At 41.4% G+C, this 16,308-nt stretch overlaps 1 protein-coding gene across 11 annotated transcripts in view; it reads left to right on the forward strand.

Annotated features, from left to right (window-relative positions):
- Positions 1–6,758, forward strand: part of LOC114322346 (uncharacterized) — a 28,807-nt gene extending 22,049 nt beyond the window's left edge. For 5 of the 11 annotated variants that reach the window (XM_082883220.1, XM_082883221.1, XM_082883219.1 and 2 more), the window contains 3 exons: positions 1,428–1,737; positions 1,832–2,213; positions 6,291–6,758. The gene's annotated coding sequence lies outside the window, so the exon portion shown is untranslated. The remainder of the gene's footprint in view (positions 1–1,427; positions 1,738–1,831; positions 2,214–6,290) is intronic. The other 6 variants (XM_082883223.1, XM_082883227.1, XM_082883222.1 and 3 more) reach the window with 3 other exon arrangements.
- The last annotated feature ends 9,550 nt before the right edge of the window (positions 6,759–16,308 follow it).

Genomic DNA, 16,308 nt, shown 5'->3' on the forward strand with positions numbered 1-16,308 from the left:
TTTTACACAAAAAAAAAAAAAAAAAAAAAATACAAACAAAACAACCACACCCACAGTGGGATTTTTCTTTTCCCTTCTCTATTCTACTGCAGGTCTCTTCTTCTTACTTTTATCTTGGGTGTCCCGTGCCAGTCCGGTCTCCGTGTTTCCTTGTCCACCGAGCACGTTCACTCCCCCAAACTCCTCCACTGCAGCATATGGAGGACCTCCAAATCAGAACATCACGGTGGCCTTCCGCTTCAGCTCCTTATTTTCCGCCTTCAGCACACTTATCTCTGCTCGCGCATCCTTATACATGCGTTGGAGCAGAGCCAGTTGGGAGTTTAAATGCTGCACCTCATTTGTCCTACTCTGCAGCCGGTTCGACAGGTTTGTGACCGCCGTCATGCTTTCCACACATGCCTTCAAAGTATACTGATTGGCCTCCACATCCGACTGCACTGCCATTCTTTGCTCCACCGACCGCATCGGAAAGTTCAACGGAGCAAACTCCGGGGCGCTTGGTTGAGTTTCCAGTGCCACCGCACCAGTTCTCTCTCTCGTTGACTCGTTGAGGTCGGGAAAGAGAGTGAGCAGCCCGCGGGAAGACGATGAAGCCATTTTCTAGGCAACAGAGTGTTATACAGAATCTCTCTCAGAAATCTCTCTCAGAATATCTCTCGCAGGTTTTTTTGCCTCAGCCTCAGCCTCTGTCTTATAGCCGAGGCAGCCACGCGCATCGCGCGCCTCTTGACGCCCGACAAACTGGCACGCCTTTTCATGGCACATCTTTTGATAAAGTGGGCACGTTTTTTGATGGCACGCCTTTTGACAAAATTGGGCACACCTTTTGAGGGTGCGACTTTTTAAGGGTCCGACAAGACTCTGTAAACTGTCCCGACATTGATTCTGGTTAGCTCCTTTATGGGTCCGACAAGACTCTGTAAACTGTCTTCTACAACGGTCCGACATGACCCCATAAACTGTCTTCTACAACGGTCCGACATGACCCCATAAACTGTCTTCTACAACGGTCCGACATGACCCCATAAACTGTCTTCTACATCGGTCTGACACCACCTTACAGTGTCCTCTACAACGTTATGACACCACCATCCAGTGTCTTCACCAATGGTCTGACACGACCATACAGTGTCTCTTATCCTCTTTTATTTTTATGTATTTTCTTGTTTTGTTCCTCTCTTCAAACTCAAGTTGGTTAGTTTCTATCCTCCTTGAGTTTGCGGGGGGCTGTTAGAATTTACCATCACCTACCACCAATTTACCACCACCTACCACCTACACCTACCATCACCTACCACCAATTTACCACCACCTACTCCTCACCTACCACCTACACCCACTACCACATTTTCTTCTATATATATGATCATTGTAAACAATCAGATATCAATCAATAACAATCAATATTACATAAATTTCAACAGGTTATGATGGTGATCAAATTGATTAGAGAAGCTGAATATTATCAGTTGATGGGGGACTCAACATGAAAGTGAAAGTACGACAATAAAATGATTGCAACCGTCATGTTAATAGCTTCTGTACAATCATTTTTGTCATGACTCGTGAGAAAATGTCATTCCTTTTCCTGATAGGGAGATGTAGATGGCTCAAGAAAACATAAAATTTTAAGGATTATATGTTCTTCAGTAAACTTAAGGGTTATTTCCCCTTTTGGTCTAGGACTTCGTGTCAGGAGATCCCACTGTGATCCCTCTTGGGAACTATCAGGAGGTTAGAGTTACAATCATTCTCCAGGAACCATTTATCTTATCTTATACTTGTGTTGAAAATAAATGTTATTTCTTCCAATAATCGTGCCATGTAGGCTCATGTTTGCAATTCAAAGTCTGGAGATTGTGCTGCGTTCCTTGCAAACTACAATTCTAATTCCTTTGCAAAGTTGGTTTTTGGGAATATGCACTACAACCTGCCTCCTTGGTCCATCAGCATTCTTCCCGACTACAAGATATGTTTATCGAACTCACTTATTTTGTTATTGTTATTATTTTTTTGTTGGAGTCTTAATCTGTGGTCCCTAAAAATTGGCCAGTAGTTTCTTCAGTTGGTGTTCTAACTCAGCAATGAAATATGCAATTGAATGATTTTTCATTTGTCTAGTTGAGGATGTTTTCATAATATTAGAAGACTTAGCAGCAGAACACCTGGTGTTTGGATACTCTGAAGGACTTCATTATGATGTGGAAAAGGTAAGCACATGTTTTTTATGAAAAATTCACTTTCCCTGAATTGATTTCAGTAAATTAAATGGTTGAACAGAGTACATAAATGATTGGTTTTCACATAGAGTAAATAAGCACAACAAGATTGTGTAAATTTTATGAAGCCTAACAAGATTACTAATGCAATTCAATTTCCTTCCAACCTGTTTTGAGACTAGGAATTACATACATTCATTTAAGTTAATAGAAAAAAAAATTAAAAACAATCTAACTTAAATAATCCAACTTAGTCGAAAAAGGGCGTTCGAGAGGCAAAAATGTAAAACAGCCCCTGAACCGCTCTATGGATATCACGGGTAGCTTCCACATGACACATAGGACCTATGGGAACTGACGGGATGTAATTAGCACACGTAGGTTGGAAGTTGGAGTAAAAAATGTCTTAAACTTAGTTGAAAAACGGTGTTCAAGGGCCGAAAATGCAAAACAGCCCTTGAACCACTATATGGATGTCATAGGCAGCTTTCTCGTGCCAAATAGGACTTGTGACAACAGACGGCATATAATTAGCACACCTAAGTTGGGAGTTAGAGCTGAAAACGCCTTAAACTTAGTCGAAAAAGGACGTTCGGGGGGTGAAAATGTAAAATAGCCCCCGCACCACTACATGGATGCCATGGGCAGCATCCTTGTGACAAATAGGACCTGTGGCAACAGATGGCATGCAATTAGCACGCCTAGGTTGGAAGTTAGAGCCGAAAACGCCTTCAACTTAGCCAAAAATGGGCGTTTGGAGGGCGAACACGCAAAACACCCCCCAAACCCTGTTGTATGCAACTGACTTACTGAACAGGCAGCGCATATATGCAACTTGAAGTGCACTTGCAAGAGCCAGCATAGTGCACTCCCCTATTGTGTAAAGTAGGATTTGTGACAACTGACGGAACGTAATTCGGACCCGTAGGTTGGGAGTTAGAGCTGAATACGCCCTAAACTTAGTCGAAAAAGGGAGTTTCGAGGGCGAAAATTCAAGCAGCCCCTAATCCACCGTGTGACTGTCATGGATAGCTTGTTCATGACAAATAAGACTTGTGACAACTGATGGAACGTAATTCGGACCCGTAGGTAGAGAGTTAGAGCCGAATACGCCTTAAACTTACTTGAAAAAGAGTTTTTCGGGGTGAAAATTTAAAACAGCCTCCGAACGACCGTGTGACTCTCACGGATAGCTTCTCCATGACAAATAGGATTTGTGAGAACTGATAGAACGTAATTCGGATCCGTAGGTTGGGAGTTAGAGCCAAATACGCCCTAAACTTAGTCGAAAAAGGACGTTTTGGGGGCGAAAATTCAAAACAGCTCCCGAATTATCGTGTGGCTTACACGGACAGTTCTCCCATGACAAATAGGACTTGTGACAATTGACGGAATGTAATCCGGACCCGTAGGTTGGGAGTTAGAGCCGAATACGCCCTAAACTTAATCGAAAAATGGCGTTTCAAGGGCAAAAATTCAAAGCAGCTCCCGATCCACTGTGTGACTCTTATGGATAGCTTGTCCATGACAAATAAGACTTGTGACAACTGACGGAACGTAATTCGGACCCATAGGTAGAGAGTTAGAGCCGAATACGCCTTAAATTTACTTGAAAAAGAGCTTTTCGGGGGGCGAAAATTTAAAACAGCCTCTGAACGACCGTGTGACTCTCACGGATAGCTTCCCCATGACAAATAGGACTTATGAGAATTGACGGAACGTAATTCTGACACGTAGGTTTGGAGTTAGAGCCGAATACGCCCTAAACTTAGTCAAAAAAGGGGTTTCTGGGGCAAAAATTCAAAACAGCTCCCGAACAACGGTGTGGCTCACACAGACAGTTCCCCCATGACAAATAGGACTTGTGACAACTGACGGAATGTAATCTGGATCCGTAGGTTGGGAGATAGAGCCGAATACGCCCAAAACTTAGTTGAAAAAGGGCGTTTTGGGGGCAAAAATTCAAAACAGCCCCCGAACCACTGTGTGGCTCACACAGACAGTTCCCCCATGACAAATAGGACTTGTGACAACTGATGGAATGTAATCCGGACCCGTAGGTTGGGAGTTAGAGCCGAATACGCCCTAACCTTAGTCGAAAAAAGGCGTTTTGAGGGTGAAAATTCAAAGCAGTCCCCGATCCACCGTGTGACTCTCATGGATAGCTTGTCCATGACAAATAAGACTTGTGACAATTGACAGAACGTAATTCGGACCCGTAGGTAGAGAGTTAGAGCCGAATACGCCTTAAACTTACTCGAAAAAGGGCTTTTCAGGGGCGAAAATTTAAAACAGCCTCCGAACGACCGTGTGACTCTCACGGATAGCTTCCCCATGACAAATAGGACTTGTGAGAACTGACAGAACGTAATCCGGACCCGTAGGTTGGGAGATAGAGCCGAATACGCCCTAAACTTAGTCGAAAAAGGACTTTCCAGGGGCGAAAATTCATAACAACCCCCGAATCACCGTGTGGCTCACATGGACAGTTCTCCCATGACAAATAGGACTTGTGAGAACTGACGGAACGTAATTCGGACCCGTAGTTAGAGCCGAATACGCTCTAAACTTAGTCGAAAAAGGGCATTTTCCGGGGCGAAATTTCAAAACAGCTCCCGAACGACCGTGTGACTCACACGGATAGCTTCGGCATGACAAATAGGACTTGTGAGAACTGATGGAACGTAATTCGGACCCGTAGGTTGGGAGTTAGAGCCAAATCGGCCCTAAACTTAGTCGAAAAATGACTTTCCAGGGGCGAAAATTCATAACAGACCCCGAACCACCGTGTGGTTCACACGGACAGTTCCCCCATGACAAATAGGACTTGTGAGAACTGACGGAATGTAATTCGGACTTGTAGATTGGGAGTTAGAGCCGAATATGCCCTAAACTAAGTCGAAAAAGGGTGTTTCGGGGGCGAAAATTCAAAACAGCCTCCGAACGACCGTGTGACTCACACGGATAGCTTCGCCATGACAAATAAGATTTGTGAGAACTGACGGAACGTAATTCGAACCCGCAGGTTGAGAGTTAGAGCCGAATATATCCTAAACTTTGTCGAAAAAGGGCGTTTCGGGGGCAAAAATTCAAAACGGCCCCCGTACCACCGTGTGGCTCACATGGACAGTTCCCCCATGACAAATAGGATTTGTGACAATTGACGGAACGTAATATGGACCCGTAGGTTGGGAGTTAGAGCCGAGTACGCCTTAAACTTAGTCGAAAAAGGACTTTCCGAAGGCGAAAATTCATAACAGCCCCCGAACCACCATGTGGCTCACACGGACATCTTCCCCATGACAAATAGGACTTGTGAGAACTGAAGGAACGTAATTCGGACTTGTAGGTTGGGAGTTAGAGCCGAATACGCCCTAAACTAAGTCGAAAAATGGCGTTTAGGAGGCGAAAATTCAAAACAGCCTCCGAACGACCATGTGGCTCGCATGGATAGCTTCGGCATGACAAATAGGACTTGTGAGAACTGACGGAATGTAATTCGGACCCGTAGGTTGGGAGTTAGAGCCGAATACGCCCTAAACTTAGTCGAAAAATGGCGTTTCGGGGGCGAAAATTCAAAACAGCCCCCGAATGACCGTGTGGCTCACATGGATAGCTTCGTCATGACAAATAGGACTTGGGAGATCTGACGGAACGTAATTCGGACCCGTAGGTTGGGAGTTAGAGCCGAATATGCTCTAAACTTACTCGAAAAAAGGGCTTTCTGGGGGCAAAAATTCATAACAGCCCCCGAATACGCCTTACACTTAGTCGAAAAACTTGCAACACTTAGTTAAAAAAGCAACAACTTTATTAAAATAACATCTACATATTCTAATAATTGCCTTTATATATTTATAGGATGAAGAAATTACATGTGACATTGTTTGTGCAGTTGGTTAGAATAAATATTGCATGATACATATATATATATACTTTCTTTTATTTCCAAGAAGACATTTCTCGATTGTTCTACCTTAAATGCATGTTAGAACATGTTCCATATGGCTGACTGAATTGATATTTTGTAACCAATTCTAATGTTTTGTTTTTTGTTTTTCTTTGTAGATGGATTTTTTGCGTGGACTTGTGGATAATCCATATTGGTGTATGAAGAAGAATTTTCACTTTTGTGTAGAACTAATATAATACTTTTGTCGTCCTCAGCTTTTGTGTAGTTCATTATTACTGATACAGAAAACTTTTGGCTATCAACAGATAATGACTGTCGTGGTACATAGATCACTTTCTGTTGTGGTACATATATACCATTTGTCAGCGTACATATAGGACGTTTAGCCATAGTCCATAGAAAACTTTTGTCGTGGTACATATATTACCTTTTGTTGTGGTACATATTACGATGGTAATTTGTACCATGCCAAATGGTAATTTCGCTTAGTAGTAAATGTATTTTTTTGGGTATACGGAGGGCTTTGATTTTTGTATTATATATTTTGTATGGAATTATTATTTTAGTTTGGACAATAATTGATTTGTATGGATTTTGATATTTAATGTTATTTATTTTTGGTATATGGATGCTATATCATTTTGTTTTTATACGTATTACAGGTTGCATTGTATATAAACAGGTTGTGGAGAAATTATAATTTCGCGATAAAACATAATATCATGTTTTTGGCGACTAAACAATTAGTAGCTAAAAAGAAATTGGGAAAAGACATTTGGCGATTAAAAGTTTTGTAGCAAAAAAAAAAGAAGACATTTGGTGACTAAAAATTTTGTAGCAAAAAAAAAAAAAAAAGAAGAAATTTATTGATTAAAAGTTTAGTAGTAAAAAAAAAAAAGAAAAAAAAAGAAAAGACATTTGGCGACTAACACTTTAGTAGTCAAAAGAAAATCAAACATTTGGCGACTAAAATATTTCATAGCTAAAAAAAAAAAACTAAATTATAAACACACTTTTGTTGATTAAAATTTTAGTAGCAAAAAATGTAGAACTTTAGGTGACAAAATATTTAATAGCCAAAAGATGAACTCTTTGCCGACTAAACATTTAGTAGCCAAAGATGGGGACTTTCGGCGACTAAATTTTTAGTAGCCAAAAAAGAACTCTTTGCCGACTAAAATTTTAGTAGCTAAAAAAGTGGGACTTTAGATGACTAAAAGTTTGGTCGCCGAAAAGGATCTAATTTAGTTCAATGTCCAACCTTTTGGCGACTAAATATTTAGTCAGCAAATGAATACATTTGGCAACTAAAATAATTTTAGTCGCCAATTAGCTTTCCCAACTACTATTCAACGACTAATTTTGCGATCAAAAAATTTAGTCACTAAAGCCCTTCAACAACTAAAAATTGACTTTTGGCGACTAAAAATTTAGTTGCCAAAAGTGAAAATTCTTCTAGTGGTGACGTCATTATCCATATGGATGTTGTGCTCCGGCGAACTTGTGGGGCTACTCGGTTTTGCCTTTTGAGAATTATGGTGATTTTTGTGAAATTTTTTGAAGTTGTTTGATGTTTTTTTTTTGATCAGCAACAAACAAAGATCTATTAAGGCACAAGGCCAAGAAAAAAGAGGATAAGGCATCCTCTACAAGGAAGACGGAAAACAAAACCAAAACTTAACAAAAGAAGATACAAAAAGATGAACAAACTAAAACTACACAGTACAAACTGACACCCAGTCTGTAGCAATCAAAAAAGCGGAGTCCCTCAGAATATTGAGCTCGTTGAGGCCCAAAGAGACGCCAAATATCTCACCCTATCCCATAAATAGTCTATATCCCGGGCAATTCCTTCAAAAACACGCGCATTTCTTTCCATCCAAATGACCCAGAAGATTGCAAAGACGACGCCACTCCAAAGCACCTTAGCCCTGTTCGACCTTCCAAAAATTTGGAAATCAAATAATAGCATCTGAGCACATCCTTTTGGGGCCACCCACATCACACTACCCAAACCAAACACCATATGCCACAACTGCCTAGCCACCGAGCAGTGCAAAAAGAGATGATCTAGAGACTCTCCACTCTTACAACACATAATGCACCATTAAGGATTAAGATATCGTAAGGGTTTCCTCATTTGCAATGAATCATTTGTCAAATTGCCCCATGAACTAAGATCCACATGAACACTTTCACCTTAAGAGGAGCACATGTCTTCCAAATCTTTTTATGAAACAGAAACTGTGGTATATGAGAAGAATCAATAATTTTATCAAGAAAGGATTTATAACTAAAAGAACCCGATGAATGGATATTCCAAACCAACCTATCCTCCAATATTGGAGACAAAGAAACAATTTCAAGCCTTGACCAAAGAGATACTAATTCCGGAACTTCCCTATCATGAAGATTCCGGCAGAAGTTAAAATTCCAAGAAAAAGGAGCCACCAAAGAACCCGCCACAGACGCAACAGAAACATAATGAGGCTGAGAAACACTATACAAGAGTGGATAGAATTTCGCCAAGGACGAGGAACCCACCCAAACATCCTCCCAGAATTTGACCTTTTTCCCATTACCCACCCTCACAGAAATGAATTGGGACCAAACGGGATAAATCTGGGAAATAGATACCCAAGGAGCATGCCCGTTTCCTCTCATGACCACCTGAGAGTCCCTACCATTAACCTGAATCCTATATTTACTTTTAATAACCGCATGCCATAATGAATCACACTCAGCGAGAAGTCTCAATAACCACTTGCCCAACAGAGTCGTGTTTCTAGCCACTATATTATCAATGGCCAAACCCCTCTTTTCCTTAGATAAGGACACCGTTTCCCACTTTACCAAATGATCCTTCCGTCCTTCATCTTTCCCTTCCCAAAGGAAATCCCTTAATAATTTTTCTATAGATTATGCTACCTTGACTGGAATCTTAAACACAGACATGAAATAAATTGGAATTCACTAAACACTATTTTAACCAACGTGTACCTGCCTTCCCGAGATAGTAAAGCCCTACTCCACTTTTCTAACCTCTTCCCTATCTTTTCCACGACCGAATTCCAAAACACCTCACCCCTTGGATTACCTCCCAGCGGGAGTCCCAAATACTTCATCGGAAATGTCTCTATACCACACCCAAATAACTCAGCCACTCTCTGAGTCAAACTTGAATCCACATTAATACCCGCTACCCTACTCTTTTCTAAATTTACCCTAAGACCAGATAGTACCCCGAAAAGCCTTACCACCGAATAGAGATTAAACATTTGGCTCTCGTCTCCCTCGGAGAAGAAAATAGTGTCATCTGCAAATTGCAAATGTGTTACACTAACCTTATCTCTGCCAACCTGTACTCTTTCAAATAGACCTGCCTCTTTAGCGCTATCCACCATCCTTCCTAACACATTTGCTACCATAATGAAGAGAAAAGAAGATAAAGGATCGCCCTGTCTCAACCCTCGGGATGCCTTAAAAATTTGCCCAAGTTTACCATTGACTATTACCAACATATTGCAAGACGCCAAACATCCCCTAATCCATGACCTCCATCTCTCCCCACACCTTTTCTATCCGTCACAAAATTCAAAAAATTCCAATCTACATGATAGTATGCTTTCTCAAAATCTGCCTTAAACACAAAACCTCTCTTTCTTGCCTTCCTACACTCCTCGACCACCTTATTAGCCACCAGAACCACATCTAGAATCTGTCTGCCTTTCACAAAAGCCCCCTGAGTCGGAGAAATTGTATCCCCTAAATAGGCCCTCAACCTTTTTGACAAAACCTTCCCCAGAATCTTGTAGAGTGATGTCACCAAACTAATTGGTCTAAAATCTCCAATTCTGATGGCTCCTTGCTTTTTAGGAATCAAATAGATAAATGTGGCATTTGCACATAAATTAACCACCACTGTCTCATAAAATTCCATAAAAACTCTCACCAAATCCTCCTTCACCACCTCCCAATAATCTTGGAAAACAGCCATGGAGAACCCATCCGATCTTGGAGCCTTGTCCCTCTCACACTCAAAAACTGCCTCCCTAATTTCCAACTTCTCAAAAGGTCTTTCTAACCAAGTCGCACTTTCCTGATCGATAGGCTTCCACTCAAGCCCCTCTATCCCAGGCCTGACTAACCCATCCTTCGAAAATAAATTTGAATAAAACTCAAAAATCCCTTGGACTATTTGCTTCTCTGAGTCCACCACCACCCCTGGCCTTACTTCCAACCTCTCAATAAACTTTTTCTTTTTTTTTCCATCCTCAATCCTATGAAAGAACTTTGAACTAACATCCCCCTCCTTCAGCCACCTCATATTTGCTTTTTGTGTCCAAAAAATTTGCTCTCTAAGAGTCAACTCTTCTAACTTCACACCTAACTCCCTCCTTTCACTCCTCAATTCTTGATCCTCATTTCCCTGCATTTCCAAAGAATCTATCTCCACAATTCTACTCATAACTTGAAGTTTTGATGATTCCAAATTCTCAAACACCTCTCTGTTCCAAATCCTCAAGTGCTCTTTAATGACCTTTAGCTTTCTCATGAATCTAAAACCCTTCCACCCATGACATCTAGCACTATTCCACCATCCCGCAAAATTCTCCTTGAACAAATGATGTTCTAACCACACATTTTCAAACCTAAATGGGGTTGGGCCCCACTTAAAAGGGCAACTCTCCATCATAATTGGACAATGATCAGACACCAATCTTGGAAGCGCCTCCTGTCTCACGTTGGGAAAATCCCCTCTCAACCCAAAGAGAATAAGAATCTATTCAACCTACAACATACTCAACTTTCCCTAAGATTAGACCATATGAATCTTGCATTAAATAAAGGAGGATCCACCAACTCACATCCTCTAATAAACCCATCAAAATCTTTCATACTCTTATTGATTCTCCTCCGGTGAAGCTTCTTTGAAACCTTCCTAACCACATTGAAGTGCCCCCCTAAACACCAGCTGGGGTAGAATAACCCATATAACCCTCTTAACTCCTCCCACAAAGCTTGTCTCTAAGAAGGATAGTTCGGGCCATAAACCCTCGACAGCCACCACTCACTATTATCTGTATTCCTGAACCTAATTGATAATGAAAACACTCCAACTAAGGATTTACACTCAAAAACCACCCTTTCATCCCAAATACATAGAATACCTCCAGACCTTCCCACCGATGGTACAAAAGCCCACCTTTTATGCCTTACTCCCCAAACACTTTTAATAAAACTCCTATCATAAGCTTCCACTTTAGTTTCTTGGAAAATGACAATATTAGGTTGATGTTTTCTCACAAAATCTCTAATGACCCCCCTTTTCTTCCAAGAGCCCAAACCCCTCACATTCCAACTAACAATCTTCATTGAGAAACATTGCCACCCCAAACCTCCTCCGGCCTTCTATCATAATTAGTAGAGCTCACCAAATTCCTTAACTCCTTTTTCCCTCTTCTAACCGAAGCCCCCCCTTGCTAACACAGTCCCCTCTAGTGGCACTGTTTTTTTGTCCACTACCGCCATCCCTCCCATTTAACCTTACTAGCGAAAGTCCCATAACTTGAAGCAAATGCTTGAAATGAGGAACTTCATTTTCCTCAATCGGACAAGATGCATACTTGCGTAACTCTATCAACCACCGCTCAGTTTCAGCCTCACTATCCCTCACCCCACTAAAAACACCACTCCTCCTAGGCATATGATTAACCGAAACTCCTTCTTGAGCATCATTCACTTGGCCAACAGTAATATTAGCTTTATAAGACACATGATTGATAGTAGAGGCATCCCTCATGGCTTTGAAGACATCTGGCATTACTCATTGTTCATCCATTCCCCTGACAGAAGAATCAAGACCTAGATAGTGAGATCCCCCTACCCCATCCCCTGGAGAAGAAAAGACTTGACTAACCATGATACCCCTCTCAGATGCTGGAACTGTGGAATCTTGAATTATAGTATCACTGACATGACCCATTATTTCAGAGACACCCTCGGATTCCTCCTCCTCAACCATACCCTGTTCCTTAAAGAGATTAAACAGCTGAAAATCATGATCACCTCCATCACCTCCTGAACCAGAATCGGGATTAGAGCTGACCTCAGATCCGTAAATTTTCAGAGCTTGCAACACTTCGTTAGGTTCAAAATTTCCTTCTTCTACCTGGCGACTTAGCAAATCAGTATCATTCACCACCTTTATCTCATCATCAACCCACTCATCCATATTCCTTTCTGTTCACAGCAAGTCCTCGACAGATCCTTTCACTAAGTCGGCTAATCCTAGCTGAATCTCATCTGTCGTTAGTCGAAACTGATTATTCCTCTGAGAATACGGCTCGCAGACAACATTTACATCCTCTCGCACCCCATCTAATAGTCAACGCTGAACCTCTTGCTCTCCTCCGGGTCGCCTTTCTTCTTCAAGTAATTAGGGTTTATCTGCCTCTCGGATTCTCTCTTTCAAACTATGAGACCCATTCATAAGACCCACTAGGCCTAAATCATATGAATGGGCCTGATCCACTCTTTGAGGCCCAACAATAAAATCCTTTTGTTGCTTATAGACTGGCCGTCTCTTGGAGAAGACGAACTGGGCTCCTGATTAAAAAACCTCTGGCCCTTATCATATAAATCATTTGGGCCCAGATGAAAACTTGGCGCACGATGCTCCTTTGGCCCATTTCGGGTTTATGGCACATATTTCTGCAATCTGCGATTTCCTCCATTGTTTGGTGGTTTTGCTTGTTGGGCTCTACCCTATGGGAGCCAACTGCATCTTCTGAGGCTTTCTTTGGAGTTTTTTTTGTGTTTTGGTGCACCAGAAGTGGTTTTTAATCCTCCAAAGGTTTGTCTCTTTTTTTTTCTTCTTCTATTCTGTTGTCTCTCTTCTGTTCCTATTCTGCTGCCTCTCTTCTATTATTGTTCTGCTACCTTGTTTATTGCTGGTAGAAGTGTTGCTATGTTCTATCCATTGCATTTTGATTGTGATTTTGGTTGTTCGATGGTAGTTTCAAACAGAGAGTTAGTGGTTACCTACTCAGATTACAAAGTTTACTTCACTCCTTGGTTCTGCTCTTCCTCCATCATCCACCGCTACTTTGGCTGGTTCAGGTAATATTGCATGTATGGCTCAGTCTAGCTAACCTTGGCTCCTAGATTCTGGTGCCAGTTCACACATCTTCGGTAATTCATCACTTTTCCACGATTTACATCCTGTTATCCATAATATTGTTCTTGTTGATGGCAATTAGTGGTATGGGTACACTTCACCCTACCACCACTTTATTTTTACCCTCTAGTCTCGATGTTCCTAAATTTCCCTTTACTGTCAGTTAGTCAATTAACCAAAGCTCTCCACAATTCCATAACATTTTCTCTCACTTCTTGTGTTTTACAGGACCTCTAGACCAAGAGGATGATTGGTTTGGGGCATGAGCAGCAGACTTATATTATCTGGATACTACCCGCTCCCGTATTCCTACTTCATCTATTTTGAGTGCTGGCATCTCTCTCCTGCAGTGGCATTTTTGTTTGGGATATTCGTCTTTAGCCAAGCTTAAACTTCTTGTTCTTGGTTTGAGTTATGTGTCTACACTAGAGTGTGAAGCTTGTCAGCTTGGAAAGCATCACCGTAGTTCCTTTTTTAGTTGTAGCGTTAGTCGTGAGTTAGAGTCTTTTGATGTAGTCCACACGGATATATGGGTCATTCTCGTACTTCTACACTTAATGGTTTTTTTTTTTTCCGTTATTTTTGTGGATGATTTCTCTCGAATGACTTGGTTGTTTTTATTATGTCAGTATTCTGAGTTACCTCATATATTGTCTAAGTTTTATAATGAAATTCATAATCAGTTTGTAAATGTGTTAAAGTGATTCGATTTGATAATGCTTTAGAGTATACACAGCCTATTGTTGATTCTTTTTGTGTTGATTGTGGTATTATTTATTAGACTACATGTACTCACACTTCTCAGCAAAATGGGGTTGCTAAGCGAAAACACCAACATGTGTTAGATGTTGCTCGTACCTTGTTATTTAACATGCAGGTGCCTAAACACTTCTGGGGTGATGTTATGCTCACCGCCTACTCTCTCATTAATCGTATGCCCTCAGTTGTGTTGCATAATCAGTCACCATTTCCCCTGTTATATCCTATCCATTCCCTGTTCCCTCTCCCTCCACGTGTCTTTGGTTGTGTAGCCTTTGCTCATGTCCTTGATCCCGGTTAGGATAAGTTGTCTCCCTGTGCTTGTAATTGTGTTTTCTTAGGGTATGCTCGTACCTAGAAAGGGTATCGTTGTTACCATCCTGAGTCCCGTCTTTACTTAGTCATTGCTGATGTCACATTTTTTGAGTCCACTCATTTATTCTCTTCTCATGGATAACAGTTGTCTCCTGATCTTATCTTTTGTCATGAAGGGTGTAGACACCCCATTTTGACCGGCCCTAATACTTGGGCACCTTCTTTTGAACACCCCTTGATGAAAAATAGAATATGCCATTTTATGAATTTCTCAGCTGAAAAATTAGATTGAAACTTTAATCCTAAACCTCACCCATTTTGGCCAAATTATTAATTTGTAGTATTTTATAATTTTATATAATTTTATGTGTGTGTACATATTTTTAGGTGGTGTTATATAAATTGATACATTTTAACTATGTTGATAAATAGAACATAATAAAAAAAATAAAAAAATAAAAAATAAAATCATAAAAAAAGAAAAGTTAGAGTGTGGTCAAGGGTATTTTTAGGGAGAAGAGAAAGAAAAGATAGAGAGAATATTATTATAGCTTTCGATGGATGGTGGAATTGAGGGTCGAGAGGATGATGATGTTTAGAGTGGTTGAAAGTTATCTTGAGAGAGGGAGCATGCATGGTCAGGGGAAGGTGAAGGATATTGAAAAGAGAGGCGAGCAGGTGAGAGGGTGAGACAGAATTTCACGAAGTGGTTCAAAAGCTGATGGATCTGGGTGTTGAATTCGGTAGGAGTGGGGTTCAAAGGTGGGTGGAGAATTTGATTATTTGAGAGAGAGAGAGAAAGAGAGAGTGGTTGGGTGGAAGAAAAAGAGTTTCAAAAAAAAATATATCCCTATGGTCTAGGGGAAGAAGAGAGATACAGACTCTCTCTCTTGGGGCTCTCAGGGATGGGCTCTCTCACACACTAATACACACACACACGACACACACACACACGACAATAGCTTTAACAAATCACCACACACACATACACTGACAGCATACACACACACACCACACACACACACAAATATATCTCTCACACTCTCTCTCTTCGGTTAAAGCTGGGCAAAACCAAAACAAAAAAGGACTCTTTAGACTTGCTCTCTTGACCCACAGATCTGCCACCGTTGTCTTTGATCAACCTACCGTCTCCGTCGTCGCCACAGATGGCGGCGACTCGACCAACTTGCACTCTCTTTACCTTTGTCTTTCTCTCTCTCGGATAGATCACACAGATACACATGCATGAACACATAAGCTCTCTCTCACTCTGGAGGGTAATAATCAACACACATGGGCTATCTCTTTAGTTGAAAGAACAAAAGAACAACAACAAGTGGTCTCTCTCTCTCTCGGATTGGCTGCACTCAAAGACCAAACCCACGACTCTCTCTCTCTTAGGGGAATAATACACAAATGGATATGCATGCACTGAGGTAGGCTTGCATCTGGTTTTCACCAATCTCACTCTCTCTTCCATTCGGGCACCAATTCTTCATCACTCACCACCAGAATAGAATACAAGAAAAGAAGAGAGAAGCTGGAGAGAGAAGTGTAGAAGACAACCTCGCCACCCCTGCTCTGACTACTCCGCCACTGCTATGTAGCAGTCCTCAGCTGTCGGAGCTCACTTCCAAGCTCGGTAGAACAAAACGGCGGACTCTCTCTCCCTCTCCTTGACTCTCTCTGTAGAAACAACCCCTCTCTCTCTCAATTCGGGTGGGCCGACACACTGTCCCGCAAGTATTTGTTAATGGTAAACATTTGGGAGGTTCTGATGATCTCAAAACTGCTGTCTAGAATGATGCGAAGTTCAAATTCTATTATATGAAGTGGTTACCGCCGGTCTTGGAGGAAGTCAGCATGCGTTAAGTTCTTTCTTCCGGGGTTGGGTGTGGGCGTTTCACCGGAGTTGATGA

Source organism: Camellia sinensis, chromosome 8, assembly GCF_055761805.1.
Source record: "Camellia sinensis isolate YWXY chromosome 8, ASM5576180v1, whole genome shotgun sequence".
Lineage (NCBI taxonomy): Eukaryota > Viridiplantae > Streptophyta > Magnoliopsida > Ericales > Theaceae > Camellia > Camellia sinensis.